This window comes from Enhydra lutris, unplaced genomic scaffold (assembly GCF_002288905.1).
Source record: "Enhydra lutris kenyoni isolate GAN:26980312 unplaced genomic scaffold, ASM228890v2 scaffoldscaffold2, whole genome shotgun sequence".
NCBI lineage: Eukaryota > Metazoa > Chordata > Mammalia > Carnivora > Mustelidae > Enhydra > Enhydra lutris.
The window spans coordinates 48,577,478-48,593,165 of record NW_019154086.1 but is presented as its reverse complement, the minus strand read 5'-3'; positions in this window follow the sequence as shown (position 1 = coordinate 48,593,165).

The window sequence follows — 15,688 nt, the reverse complement described above, 5'->3', positions numbered from 1 at the left end:
ATTCTCTTTAGTGTTTCCCAGATGCTCTACTTCAAGAGAAAATTTTCTCTGTCTCATTTCAGCATTTTGTTAACTAGGAGGATATTCTGGCTTGCTGAATCAAACAAAAAGAAATGTTACTGAATATTTCTTAAGTAGTTTTGGCTTGATATTCATAATGCATTGACCTTATCTGCTAAGTTTGAAAGCATGCAGACCCCATGACCTGGCATTTCATCTCCTAGATACATACTCAGCGAAAATACATGGATATGTGCACCAGTGGGCGTGACAAGAATGTTCACAGCAGCACTTTTCATGACAGCCCCTAAATTAGAAACCCAAACCTCCACTGACAGTGGAACAGAAAAATAAGCTGTGGTATTCAGTGGTCCATCAACTTACCATTGAGAATCGCAGAAGAATATTCATGCAACACCCACAGAGAGGATGCTTTGGGGGAGCAATCTGCCCATCCTGTTTGTTGACTAACATGAGGATCCCTCCTCATTTAAATATTGGTAAATAGGGGAAAAAACCAAAAACATAAACAAATCTATGTGGGCCCCATATCCACATTACTCTGACAACAGAATAAAAACCTATCTTAGAAAATACCCTTCTCTAGGAAACAAGAAAAGCTTCAGAAGCTATCTGCTTGGTGATTTTAACAGGAGGCAAAAAGAAATGGGCTCTTGGGAAACTGCAGCCGAGAATAAGAAGAGCAGACGCCAGCAGATGCAAGAGCAGAAAGCTGGCTAAGATGGAAAAAATACAAAAAGATTTAAAAATCCGTGGAACACGTTTGGATGCAGTTAAAACAACAGAAGTACCAAAGCAGAGAATAAAAATAGGTGATGTTGCCAACAAACTTCCTGTCGTCCTATATGGTTTGGGAAGGATAAAGAGATGAGAATAACAAAGAGGTTAGCTCTGGATCACCAATCCTAAAGCAATGGAATTCTTAAAGAAGGAATCAAAACAAATAAAAATAAAGTTATAATAAAAGATTTTTTGAGCTGAAAATATACTTGCGCATATAAATTTGAAAAGGTTTACCTTGTATTAGGAAAACAGTGATCAGGGTAACTTTTTTCCACCGGAGAATCACTGACAGGAAGGTACTGCACAGGTAAAGAGTCAGCTGCATTTTGCTTTGGTCCTTTAAAAATGCTAACCTGGGGGCGCCTGGGTGGCTCAGTCAGTTAACACCCTGCCTTTGGTTCAGGTCCAGATCCCAGCACCCCTCCACCACCCCGCTCAGCAGGAAGCTTGCTTCTCCTGCTCCCTCTGCTTGTGCTCTATCTCAAATAAGTAAAATCTTTTTAAAAAATAGGAATAAAAATAAAAATGCTAACCTGAATGAGGTAATAGTTATTCACCTGTAAAATAGAAAATCAGGAACGAAAGACAAAATGAGAAGCAGCAATGAGGCATGATGGGCTAGAAGATGGGGGCAGGGCAGGGGTGTTATCCAATGGCAGGCAACAGCAGACTTACTCTGTAAGGAGCCATAGAGTAAGTAATTTAGGTTTTGCGGGCCAGACGGTTTCTGCTGCAATTACTCAATTCTGCCATCATAAGGGAAGCAGCAATGGATAACACGTGGAAGGAACAGGGCTACATTACAATAAAACTTTACAGAAACTGGCAGCAGCCAGATTTGGCCCATGACCTGTAGTTTGCCCATCCCTGCTATATAGCTGTGAACTAAAAATCAGATATCCACTTTGAAAAAGTGGTTAAAGTGGCTTTTAATAGTTAACTATAATAATGATAATGAGACAGAATATTTTCTAAAATAATCTTTATGCAGTCTTCTAAAACTAAGATCTGTATTTAGACGTAAAGGAAAATACAGGTATTAGAGAATTCTCATTGGCTAATTGAAGTTTACCAGGAAGGGAAACTTTCTTCTGTTACTAGCATCCTTCTACTTAAAATGACTTTACTTAAACCACCTGAACCTTAATAACCTTTCAAACACCTTCGGTGATGAGCAAAACTCATGTTTAAAGCCATGGGACCATGGCAACCGAAGCCATGTGGTTGTTGGGACTAGACTAGTATAGTTGGTAGCAATACACAATCGCAATGAACTGATTTGTGAGGTAGAAAACTTTGTTTCATGGATGTGTAATCATGTATCTTGAATCCTTGTGCCACTTAAAGGCACTTCCTCTTTTCAAATCCTTAAGAACAGGCAAAGTAGAATCCAAGGAAGAAGAGTGTAGTGTGAGTTAAGGGTCTCTCTGGGGTGAGAAACTTAACACATAATTGTTAGAGATTCCAAATCCTTAAGTGCAGAACTCCCAGACAATTTGAAGTCTGAGTATATGTTGACTGAAGGGAACTACTCCCTCTCCTCAATTCTGGACCATGGTACCCACTTGGGAGTAGAGTTGCACCTACTAAGATGACTTGGGGTACTTTCAGGCACTAAGCTCCACAGAGAGGCTTACAGACCCAGTTACCAGTAGAATGGGGAATGCCAGGGGGCAAGCATGCGCTTAGCAGTGGAGTAGCATGGACGTTAAGCACTATGCTCCAGAGCCAGGTGGTCTGGATTGAAATCCCAGTCCAATGACACTGTGTCCTCAAACAAGTTACTTAATCTCTTTGAGCTTTAGCTTCCTCATACCTAAAAGGATATAACTATAGAATGTACGTCATGGGGTTGGTATGAGGATGTAATGAATTCATTCATGTAAAAAGCTTAGGATAGAAGCTGGCATATGGTAAGCATTCAATAAGTACCACCTAGCTATTTTTATTATCACTATGGGATAGAAGCAAAGGCTATGGGTAGAGCAAAGTAACATCATCTACTGCTATGTAGAAAGTGGCTCAGTGAGCGTCAGAATCTAACCAATCAGATGAATTTCTCCATCTCACTTGGGGATGAGTGAAAGAGAGAGAGGAATTAGTGCTCGTGTTCTTTAGAATCTTGAAGTGTTGACAGTAAGGGCTCACTCTCTACCAAACACCATCAGAAGGAAGACATAAGTATTGTGAAGAAGACTTTCCCAGAAAACTAAAACATTGAAGGAGGCTTCTTTTATCCTAAGTGTCAAATGGTGAGGAAACATTTGGAATCAAAAGCTATACTAGTTCTTAACCAGGGCTGCATGCTAAAATCATTGAGTACTTTTAAAAAATCAGTTCTTGGGACTCACCAGATGAATTAAGATAGAATCTTTAGAAATGGGGCCAGGCAGGGATATTTTTTTTTTTTTTAAAGCTTCCCAAGTGATCTAATGTATATTCACAATTCAGAATAGGAGAAACCTTTCCCAAGGGAACTATCCCTCCCCAAGTGTTTACCATTCAGAAACTTAACATGGGAGACATGTCCTTAGTCTAGGCTTTAATGATATTTTATTTCTAAAGCCTCAGGGATTCCAAAGACCACAGAAAAAAATTGTGGGAGCAAAAACAAACTGGACACAATCATAACACTTGGGCTTCTTCGTCTGCCATTGCCCATATCACACTTGCCTGTAATTCCTTCATAATCATCTCTCTGGACTGTTAGTTCTGAGGGGAGGGCAGGAGCCTCCTGAGTACGTTTGTTTTTATTCCTGGTGCCTCGCACAGTCTCTGGCACATGGTAATCTCTCAAGTAAGTATTTATTGAATGAAATTCTACGTAATGTTTGTAAAAGCAAATATTTGTATGATTTTGAAGAACATTTGTGATGTCTTGGTATTTTATGGTATGAAATGCGTTCTCAAGAATAAAATTCTAATTTATAATATTCACTTCTAACATGTAACTTCTTGTGATTCAACTGGTGAATGTTATGAAGGAACCAAGTAAGTCATAAAGGGCATAGGGACCTCCCATACCACATCCTGAAGGGAGTTTATGCCCTTCATTTTGGACAAACAACATTAACAACTTAAAAACCTCCAACAGAGGTTTAGAGAAGAGGCATAAATGTTCTTCTCAATATTTTTAATAAAGGTTAAAGACATCATATTAAAACATTACCATAAAATTAGCTTCTAATTATGACAGAAGAGGCCAGCAATTCTCCTCTACTAACATACAGATAGATAGATAGCTATAACTAGACAAAATTATCAAAAACACCCATTTTAGGGCACTAGAAATCTATTAGAGATGGCCAACAGGTCTACATTCCCCCCAACACCCACGCAGCTCATTCTGCAAGAATGGCAGTCTTCTAGTCCAGCAGCTTTGCTGAGGAAAGAGTTGATTTTGGGTGAGGAGATGGAGAGAAATCTAATGGTACTACATGCTAAAGGTAGCATCTTCTCAGTAGTTTATAGAAAAACCAGGAATCTGTAAAGTTTTAGATGATCTGAACAACACTACTCACTGCTTTAACCTAATGCTAATCAGAACACTACACCTATGACAGGATATACATTCAAGTGTACATAGGACATTTGCTGAGATAGGCCATATCCTGTGCCTTAAAACAAGTCTCAATAAATTTCAAAGAATTGAAATCTTAAGAAATATATTCTCTGGCCACAAATAATTAGAAATCAAAAGGGGAAAAAAATAAGGTTAGAAAATTCCCAAACGTGGACATTAAACAATCTATTTCTAAATAAACTTTGGATCAAATAAGAAATCACAGTGGTAGTTAGAAAATACTTTGACTTGAATGATTGAGAAAATACAACTTTGAAATTTATGGGATACAGCTAAAACAGTACTTAGGGAGAAATAGTTTTATAAACTCATATAAGAAAAGAGGTTTAAAACCAAGTAAGTTTCCACAATAGGAAAAAACAAACCCAAGTTTAAGAAGTCGGGTGCAAATTTCAAGACAAGAACAGAAATCAATGAACAGAAGACTTACAAAGAATAGAGATAACAAACCCAAAATTTAGTTCTTTGAAAAGATTAATAAAATTAATTCCTAGCAAAAGTTGTTTAAAAAAGAAAACAAATTATCAATGTCAAAGGGGGTATCACCACAATGAAAGAAGGTATGTCACTACAAATTCTATAGGCATTAGAAGAATAATGAGGGGATATTTGGAAAACTTATAACAGTAAATTTGATAGCTTACATGGAATGGGCAAAGTCTTTGAAACACAGAATTTACCAAAACAGATATTAAGAATAAAATATAATATCTGAATAGCTCAATACCTGTTAAGTAAATTAAATTGTTTATAAAAAAATTTTCCCTCAAAGAAACCTTCATGTCCAGATGGTATGTTTCAGTGGTGAATTCATCAATCGAATGAATTCAATCCCATAAATTCATCAAACATTTAGGGATACTGATACCAGTTTTATACAAACTCAGAAAATAAAGAGGAAACACTTCCCATCACACTTTAAGAGGCTGGTAAAACCATACCAAAATCTAAAAAAAAGATAAGAAAATAAGGTTAAAGATCTATAACCTTCAAGAATATAGATGCTAAAAGCCATTAACAAAATGTTACCAAATCAAATCCAGCACTACACAAATGAAACTAAAAACCAGGATAATACATCAGACCAGTGGATTTATTCCAAAGATGCAAGGTTGGTTCAAATATTCAAAAATCAATATAATTCACCATATTAATAGGAAAAAAGGATAAAAGCATTATGATCTTAATGAAGAAAAAATTCAAAATTCCATGCTCATTTAGGATTAGAAATTCTCAAAAAACAAGGAATAGAAAGGAACTTTTTCAATCTAACAAAAGAATCTATACAAAATCCTACAACTAGTATGATAACTAATGGTGAAATACTGAATGCCACCCACTTCAAAACTGGTAACAAAGCAAGTATATTCACCCCCACCTTTCTATTCAATATTGCTTCTAATTGATGCAATAAGGTAAGGGGGGATAAAGCATAAAGGAAAGGAACAAGTAAAACTAAAAACATTTTGCAGAAAACATAATAGTTTGCACAGAACAACCTAAGGAAAGCTAAAGAACAACTACTAGACTTATTTAACAAAGTCAAGGGACACGGCAATATACAGAAAAATATGTGTTTCTATATGCTAGCAACAACTGGAAGATGGAAAGAAAAATTAAGTTCTATTTACAGTAGTATCAAAAGACCTAAACACTTCCAGGACTTGCTATAAAGACAGCATATTATTAGCATAATAGATAAATAAATAAACATTACAGAATATGGGGTCTAGATAGGCCCATTCATTTACAGTTAATTGATTTTTGACTAAGGTGACAAAGCTATGTAATGGGGAAAGGAAAATCATTTCAACAACTTGTGCTAGAAAAACTGAAGAAATAAAGGGGGGAAATGAGTCTTGATACATACATCACACCAAACACAAAAATTAATTTAGGATGGATCTCAGAATTAAAAGTTTAAGCAATAAAGCTCCTCGAATAAAACATAGGAGAATGTTTTCATGACTTAATCTGCAGAGAACCCAAAAAATACTAATTGTAAAAAAGAAAGGCTGATATGCCTATGGATTCTTCTGAGGAGAGGAATTGTTCACCATTATGACCAAGATAGACACAAAACCCAACACAGCAAGGTCTTAGGCTTCAGAAATAGGCTTTCCTGTTTCATTGATCACTTTTCTCAAAAGCAAAGCCTTACTACAAACTACCTGTGTCATTTCCTCACACAATGAAGGGAACAGAGATGTACACAAAAAAGAAATTAGGCATCCACTAGCACTGGTGGTATCAGCAAAATGGCAGAGTGGCCAGCTCCAAACGCCTGACCCTCCACAGAAACATTGAAGAACAAACAGCAACTATTAGAACCAACTTTACCAGAACTCCTGAAAAAGTCAAAGGTTTATAACAACCAAACAGATGCTGAATCAAGAAAAGGACAACTTAAAAATGGTAGGAAAGTGATCACAGGACTTCTGGGGAAGATGGCAGAGTAGGAGGATTCTAGGCTCACGTCATCCCACAGTTACACATATATAACACCCACATCAGTATAAATAACCCAGAAAATGACTCGAAGACTGGCAGAACAGACTCTCCAACAGCTAAATGTAGAGAAGAGGCCACAGTGAAAATGGTAGGAAGGGTGATGACATGATAGGGAAATAAACCGACCCATGAGATGGGCTGAAGGAGGGAGGGACCCACAGGTGTGGGGAGAGGAGAAGAACAGACCCCAGACCAGACACCCCAGACACAAGGGACCTGTACTGGGAAGACGAATCCTCCTAACATTTGGCTTTGAAAACCATGTGACCTAACTTTGTGCATTCTTACAGTCAGTGGGGCTTAACACCTAGAATGTTAAAAATCAGTGAGCCCACCCCTGGGAGAGCTGGAGAGTGATAGGAAACTGAGTCCCTACCCTTAAAGAGACAATGTAACAAACAGCCCCATGGAAATACAGCATAGAAGCAGGAGTTTGAAAAATGCTTGGCATACAGGGGAGGGAAATTTGTTCACTACTCTCAGAGCATATACTGGAGGGGCAGGGATCTTTGGGAGACTTCAGCAAGAACAAAAGAGCTTGTGAACACCATTTCCCTCCCTTGCTCCCTACCTAGATACAAGGACACCTGTGAGAACCAGCACAATGTGAACACTCTCACTTATCTTGATAACAATGTACTTTGCACCCCACTCCCTTCTGCAGACCACCTCCTCCCGCCCAGCCTTGGCAGGAGTTTTCATAGGTGCCTGCAGATTCCATCCTGCAGAAGACCAGGTGGGACCTTGTTAGCATTGCACCCCCCCCCTTTACCCTCATATTCTCCTGCAGATCCACCGCTTCTAACATGCCCTTGATAGGAGTCCATCAAAGCAGCACCACAAGCCTGGTGGTGTGCAAGCAGGCCTAACTGGACTAAGCCCACTCCAGAATGACTTTTGCCCCAGAGAGAAGGGAAAAAAACCACACATACCAATTTGACTGCAACGCCAGCAGTGGGCTGAGGTAGACTTCTAATCTGACTACAGCCTCCCCCCCCCCCACAAAGAAAGCTTCTCAGAGGAAAACAGAGGGAGAGTGTCCTGCAGTTCTGTGACTCAATTCAGGCCCAGTGCAGCCCCAGACTAGCTCACTAATAGCAGAGGGACTCAGCCCTGCCCATAAAAGACAAAGCCATTGCAGATGACTAGACTGAAGGCAAATATAGTTCAGCCACAAGAGTAGGGCACACACAACACACACACACACACACACACACACACACACACACACACACACCCCTGAAGTGCCAGCTTCTGGTAAAGAGGGGATATTGCACCACAGGGCATTATAGGACCTCTTCTTCATAAGTCTGTGACTTCCAAGAGGAGAGGATATAGTTGACTTTCCTAACACAGAGAAACAGACACAGAGTTACACAAATGAGGAGATAGAGGAGTATGTTCCAAATGAAAGAACAAGACAAAATCACAAGACAAACAAAATGGAGATAAATAACATGTCTAATACAGAATTTAAAGAATTGGCCATAAATATACTCAATGGACTTGAGAAAAGAGTGGAGGATCTCAGTGAGACCCTCAACAAAGAGATAGAAAACATAAAAAAGAATCAATCAGAAATGAGGAACTCAATAACTGAAATTAATAATACACTAGAGGGAATAAGTAAACTGCAGGAAGCAGGAGAACAGGTCAGTGACCTGGAGGACAGATTAGTGGAAAACAATCAAGCTGAATGAACAGGAGAGAGAAAAAAATAATATAAAGTGAAAATAGATTAAAGAAACTCAGCCATACCATCAAGCATAATAACACTCACATTATAGATTCAAAAAGGAAAAAGGAGAGAAAAGGGGGGAGAAAATTTTATTTGAAGAAATAATAGCTGAAGACTTCCCAAATCTAGGGAAGGAAACACAAATTCAGATCCAGGAGGCACAGAGAGCCCCCCACCCCCCCCCACACACACAAAATCAACCCAAGGAAGTCCACACCAAGACATAGTAATTAAAATGCAAAAAGTAATGATAAAAGAGCACAAGAAAACAGTTACATATAAGGGAAAGCATGCAAGGATATCAGTTAGTTTTTCAGCAGAAAACAGGCCAGAAGGGAGGCATGATATCATCAAAGTCCTGAAAGAAAAAAACCTGCAACCAAGAATACCCTCTCCATCAAGGTTATCATTCAGAATAGGAGAGAGAGTTTCCCAGACAAATAAAAGTTACAGGAATTCATCACCACTAAAAACCAGTCTTACAAGAAATGTTAAGGGGACTCTGAGTGGAAAGGAAACACCATAAGCAGGAGTGAGATTAGTAGGAAGCACAAAAGCAGTAAAATTAAGTATATCTATAAAAATCAATCAAGGGATTCACAAAATAAAAGGATGTAAATTATGTTGCCAAATACCTAAAATGTGAGGGGAAGAGGAATACAAATTTAGTGCTATTAGAATGGGTTCAAACTTGAGCAACCATCAACCTATTATAGACTGCTCTGTGTGTAAGATGTTACATGCAGACCTAATGGTAACCACAAACCAAAAAACCAGTAATAGATACACAAAAAAAATTAAGAAAAAGGAATACAAGTACATCAGTAAAGAAAGCCAGCAAACCATAAGAGAAGAGAGTAAAAGAAAAGAACAGAGAAGAACTACAAAAACCCATCATAAACAAGTAACAAATGGAAATAAATACATACTTGTCAGTAATTACTTTGCATGTAAATGGACTAAATGCTCCAATCAAAAGACATGGAATGGATTAAACAAGAAAAAGGAAAAAGCAAGAACGAGCCCCATGTTGGATGTAGAGATTACATAAATAAATAAAAACAACTTAAAAAAATTTCCATCTATATGCTATCTATAAGAGATTCACTTCAGACTTGAAGGCACAAGGAGATTGAAAGTAAAGGGATGGAAAATGTTTATCATGCAAATGGAAGTAAAAAGAAAGCCAGGTTAGCAATATTTCTATCAGACAAAATAAACTTTAAAACAAAGACTGTAACAAGAAACAAAGAAGGACACTACATAATCATAAAAGGAACAATCCAACAAGAAGATAAAACAATTATAAATAGTTATACACCCAACATGAGAGCACATGATTACATAGAGCTGCTAATGATAAACATACAAGAAGGAATCAATAGTAATACAGTAATAATAGGGAACTTTAATGCCCCACTTACATCAATGTTTAGATCATCCAAACAGAAAATCAACCAGGAATCAGGGGCTTTGAATGACACATTGGACCAGATGGATCTAAGAGAGATACTCAGAATGTCACATCCTGAAACAGTGGAATACACATTCTTTTCAAGAACATTCTCCAGAAGAAAGCACATGTTGGGCCACAGAACAAGTCTCAACACAATCAAAAAACCTGAAGTCATATTATGCATCTTTTCCATCACATTATGCAACCATGAAACTAGAAAACAACCACAAGCAAAATGTGGGAAAACACATATACATGGAAGCTAAGTAACATGCTACTAAACAATGAATTAATTAATTAATTAATTAAAACCAAGAAATCAAAGAGAAAATCAAGAAATACATGGAGACAATACCTCAATATTATCAAAGCCATCTATGAAAAACCCACCGCAAATATCATTCTCAATGGAGGAAAAACTGAAAGCTTTTCTGCTAAGGTCAGGAACACGGAGGGATGTCCATTATCACCACTGCTATTCAACATAGTACGAGAAATCCCAGCCTCAGCAATCAGACAACAAAAAGAAATTAAAGGCATCCGAATTGGCAAAGAAGAAGTCAAACTATTACTCTTTGCAGATGATATGATACTATACGTGGAAAACCCAAAAGGCTCTACTCCAAAACTGCTAGAACTTGTACAGGAATTCAGTAAAGTGTCAGGATATAAAATCAATGCACAGAAATCAGTTGCATTTCTTTTCACCAACAACAAGACAGAAGAAAGAGAAACTAAGGAGTCAATCCCATTTACAATTGCACCCAAAACCATAAGATACCTAGGAATAAACCTAACCAAAGAGGCAAAGAATCTATACTCAGAAAACTATAAAGTACTCATGAAAGAAATTGAGGAAGACACAAAGAAATGGAAAAATGTTCCATGCTCATGGATTGGAAGAACAAATATTATGAAAATGTCTATGCTATCCAAAGCAATCTACACATTTAATGCAATCCCTATCAAAACCCCACCCATTTTTTTCAAAGAAATGGAACAAATAATCCTAAAATTCATATGGAACAAGAAAAGACCTCGAATAGCCAGAGGAATATTGAAAAAGAAAGCCAAAGTTGGTGGCATCACAATTCCGGACTTCAAGCTCTATTACAAAGTTGTCATCATCAAGACAGTATGGTACTGGCACAAAAACAGACACATAGATCAATGGAACAGAATAGAGAGCCCAGAAATAGACCTTCAACTCTATGGTCAACTAATCTTCGACAAAGCAGGAAAGAATGTCCAATGGAAAAAAGACAGCCTCTTCAACAAATGGTGTTGGGAAAATTGGACAGCCACATGCAGAAAAATGAAACTGGACTATTTCTTTACACCACACACGAAAATAGACTCAAAATGGATGAAGGAACTCAATGTGAGAAAGGAATCCATCAAAATCCTTGAGGAGAACACAGGCAGCAACCTCTTCGACCTCAGCCGCAGCAACTTCTTCCTAGGAACATCGCCAATGGCAAGGGAAGCAAGGGCAAAAATGAACTATTAGGATTTCATCAAGATCAAAAGCTTTTGCACTGCAAAGGAAACAGCTAACAAAACCAAAAGACAACTGACAGAATGGGAGAAGATATTTGCAAACAACATATCAGATAAACAGCTAGTATCCAAAATCTATAAAGAGCTTAACAAACTCAACACCCAAGAACAAATAATTCAATCAAGAAATGGGCAGAGGACATGAACAGACATTTCTGCAAAGAAGACATCCAAATGGCCAACAGACACAAGAAAAAATGCTCCACATCACTCGGCATCAGGGAAATACAAATCAAAACCATAAGTGACTCTTAATCTCACAAAACAAACTGAGGGTTGATGGGGGGAGGGGGTTGGGAGAAGGGGGGTGGGGTTATGGACACTAGGGAGGCTATGTGCTATGGTGAGTGCTATGAAGTGTGTAAACCAGGCGATTCACAGACCTGTACCCCTGGGGATAAAAATATATTATATGTTTATAAAAAATAAAATTAAAAAAAAAAAAACACAATGAGATACCACCTCACAGCAGTCAGAATGGCTAAAATTAACAAGTCAGGAAATGACAGATGCTGGCGAGGATCCAGAGAAAGGGGAACCCTCCTACACTGTTGGTGGGAATGCAAGCTGGTGCAACCACTCTGGAAAACAGCATGGAGGTTCCTCAAAACGTTGAAAATAGAACTACCCTATGACCCAGCAATTGCACTACTGGGTATTTACCCTAAAGATACAAACGTAGTAATCCGAAGGGGCACGTGCACCCAAATGTTTATAGCAGCAATGTCCACAATAGCCAAACTATGGAAAAAACCTAGATGTCCATCAACAGATGAATAGATAAAGAAGATGTGGTATATATATACACAATGGAATACTATGCAGCCATCAAAAGAAATGAAATCTTGCCTTTTGCGAAGACGTGGCGGAACTAGAGGGTATTATGCTTAGCGAAATAAGTCAATCGGAGAAAGACAACTATCATATGATCTCCCTGATATGAGGAAGTGGAGATGCAAAGTGGGGGGTTTGGGGGGTAGGAAAAGAATAAATGAAACAAGATGGGATCAGGAGGGAGACAAACCATAAGTGACTCTTAATCTCACAAAACAAACTGAGGGTCACTGGGGCGAAGGGGGTCGGGAGAGGGGGGTGGGGTTATGGACATTGGGGAGGGTATGTGCTATGGTGAGTGCTGTGAAGTGTGTAAACCTTGCAATTCACAGACCTGTACCCCTGGGGATAAAAATTCATTATATGTTTATAAAAATTTTTTTTAAATTTAATAAAAATTTAAAAAAAATACATGGAGACAAATAAAAATGAAAACACAACAGTCCAAAATCTTTGGGATGCAGCAAAGGAAGTTCTGAGAGGGAATTTTACTCTCTAGTTAAGAGTCTATTTCTTGGTTTGCCTCTCCCTCTTTCTTTCCCCTTTGCTAGTTTACTGTAGTTACAAGAAGGGAGGTTGGTGGGAGGATGGCTTAAATAGGTAATTGGGCTTGAAGGAGTGCTCCTGTTATGATGAACACCTTGTGTTGTATGAAGTGATGAGTTACTGCATTGTACTCCTAAAACTAGTATTACACTGTATGTTAACTAGAATTTAAATTAAAAAAATTATTTTTAAGAGGGATGTTTATAGCAATAGCTAGAAAAATCTCCAACAACCTAAGCTTATCCCTAAAGGAGAAAAAGAACAAAATCCAAAACCAGCAGAAGGAAAGAAATAATAAATATCAGAGCCGAAAACAAAAACAAAAACAGAAATAAAAGTACAGATCAATGGAAACAGGAGCTACCTCTTTTAAAAGTTAAACAAAATTGATAAACCTTCAGCCAGATGCCTCAAAAAGGAGAGAGAAAGATGGCTCTAACAAAACCAGAAATGCAAGAGGAGAAATAACAAAGCCCACAACAAAGAAAGATTTAGAAGGTAACCCGCTTGCCCGGGACAGGACACATGCTCAAAAAAAGACCTGAGAAGACCCTCAGCTTTTCACCAACCACCTGAGCGCACCCCAGAGGAGTCCAAAGAGAGCTTGAGGGGGACCACGTGACTGGCTGGTACACACCTGTTCTCCCCACACTCCACCGCTAGGGCAATACCCCTTGAGCAGCCTTGCTCTGTTGTTCTTTCTAAATATAAAGATTCCTTGACCTGGTGACGCATTCTGTGAATTCACCCCGTAGAAACTCCCTAGGCTTCTCTGATCTGCTCTCCCCTATGAGCGGCTCAGCAGCTCGGCCTTTCTGGGGTCTGCCACAGACCCCATGCAGAGCGGAAGGCAGGGACCGAATTTCTCCTACTTGCCAGCTGTGCTTGGGGCTCACGAAGTCCCTCAACGCTGGCATCGGGGCATCCGTCTGCTGCCCTTACTAACTACCGTGTCTTTTCCAGCTGTTCTCGTAGCTTCGAGGCTGCCTCCTGTCGAGGCCGCGCTCTCAGGTGGGCAGAGGCCTAGCCCTCCTGTAGGCTTCCTCCCGCCTGCTGGTGCACGAGCTCACAAGAGCCCCCAGAAGATTCCTGCAGAAACCTGAGAAGAGTTTCTTTGCCTCAGTGATTTTAGGACCTGTTCTTATTTCCCTGTTGCTGCTGTAAATAATTCACCATTTTTATAAGTGAGATAAGGCCAGGCCCTTGTGAGCCAGGAGAGATTTGAGATGATGATGAAAGCCGTGTATTTTGCCCACAACCCAAGGACTTCTGGCAAGCTGACCCACCTGAGCTGGGATCCTGCCCTTTCTCCCTCTAGACACAGAAATGCCTATCTTTACAAAAGATCTACTTTCTTTCTTTTTTTTTTTTTTTCAGAGTGGCTATAGGTTCACAGAAGAATAAAGAGGAAGGTTGAGACATTCCCCATACGCTATCTGACCCTGCATACGCTCAGCCTCACAGCCAGCCCCTTATCCACACGCCCCAGAGAATGGTACATTTATTGCAATCAGCGAACCGACATTGACACATCGTAATGACTCAAAGTCTATAGTCCACATTAGAGTTCACTCTTGGTGGTGTCCATTCTGTGGATTTGGAGAAATGTTTGATGACATGTATCCACCATTACAGTATCATACAAGAGTGTTTTTCCTGCCTTAAACAGTCTCTGTACTCCCCAAAAGACCTACTTTTAATCTTGGAAATAAAGGTTTCCTGGAGTGAGTTCCTATTCTTTTCAGGCTTCCCACCGCTGGCTGTAGTCATGACCTGTTGGTCATAGCTTTGCAGGATACCAGAGGTGCCACCAGGCCCAGAATACAGCCCCCAGAGCACCCTAGACAGGCTGCTTCCCCCAGGAGCCCAAGCCAGTATCTCACCTCTTCTAGGTCCTCCCTGTCTGAGGCCCAAGTCAACCTCCCAACTAGTGGGATTTATAATCCAATGCTCCCCAGCCCTAGCAGAATCCCCTCTGGACAGATAGAAACTGGACTGACAGAAAGGAGTCCCATGGCCATGGGTCCCAGTCACCACTGCAGCTGAAGCTCCAATAGTGAGACGCGTGTGCCATCTTATTTCTGCATTTGGATGAGGAGAGCAAGGTGAACAACCACTTGATAAAGGTTGACCTAGATTCCAGTCCTCCTCACATCCAGGAGAGGAAAATTGAAGGGAAGAGAAGAAACCAGTTTCGCTGAGAAGCAAGAAAACCATACTTATTCTTGCTTTTCTTATCAGGAGGGCTTGATGAAAATATCTAATTCAGGATAAAAACAATTTAAATCAGAAACATGTGTAAGGCAGTCCAAATTTTCCCAAGAAGACCATGATAATTGTTTAGAAATCTCTAGTTCTTATCCCTATCCATCTAACTGATCAGTTTCCCTCGCCCTTCCTCCTCTTCCTCCCTTTGTCCTTCCCCCAAGACCCAGCTCTACTATTGTCAGAAGAACATACCTAGTCCACTCTCCACGCCTACCATAAAACATTTTTTAAAACAAAGCAAGTAGAAGAAACATATCCTGGGAAACCCACTGCTTTTGTCTATTCTTTTTCCTTAAGAGCTAGAACAGCCATCAAGCTCCTCCCAGGGAACCTGCAGGATCAAGCTGCAGGGTGCGGGGCTGCTGGTTCCTGGCCAGCCTGGAGGAGG